At 29.4% G+C, this 361-nt stretch overlaps 1 protein-coding gene across 2 annotated transcripts in view; it reads right to left on the reverse strand.

Moving 5' to 3' along the window:
* LOC106876428 (dynein axonemal heavy chain 3) overlaps positions 1 to 361 on the reverse strand; it is a 158,633-nt gene that overhangs the window by 17,907 nt on the left and 140,365 nt on the right. The window lies entirely within an intron of this gene.

The following is a 361-nucleotide window of genomic DNA, read 5'->3' on the forward strand; positions in this document are numbered from 1 at the left end:
CTAAATTAGACTCCTTAGTGATCGTTCTCCTTGTTTATATATCCAAAGTTTTAAATTTAAATTTAAGAGAGAGATTTGACGCTAATATCCATTATTATTGTAATTTATTCCTATGTTGACATTTCTGTATAAGGTTATATTTGACTGTCAAATTTAAGTCAAATATATAAGTTGCCTTACACGTCTTCAGGGAATACATTTGAGAACAAACAAAAATCAAACAAAAGTCAAGACATAGGAGATCAATACCACATTTCTAGGTTTCGTCCATATTTAAATTTACCGTTAAATGACTCGTTAAATTCGTCCCTTTCTTGACTTTTGTTTGATTTTTGTTTGTTCTCAAATGTATTCCCTGAAG

The sequence above is a fragment of the Octopus bimaculoides genome, chromosome 7, assembly GCF_001194135.2.
Source record: "Octopus bimaculoides isolate UCB-OBI-ISO-001 chromosome 7, ASM119413v2, whole genome shotgun sequence".
Taxonomy (NCBI): domain Eukaryota; kingdom Metazoa; phylum Mollusca; class Cephalopoda; order Octopoda; family Octopodidae; genus Octopus; species Octopus bimaculoides.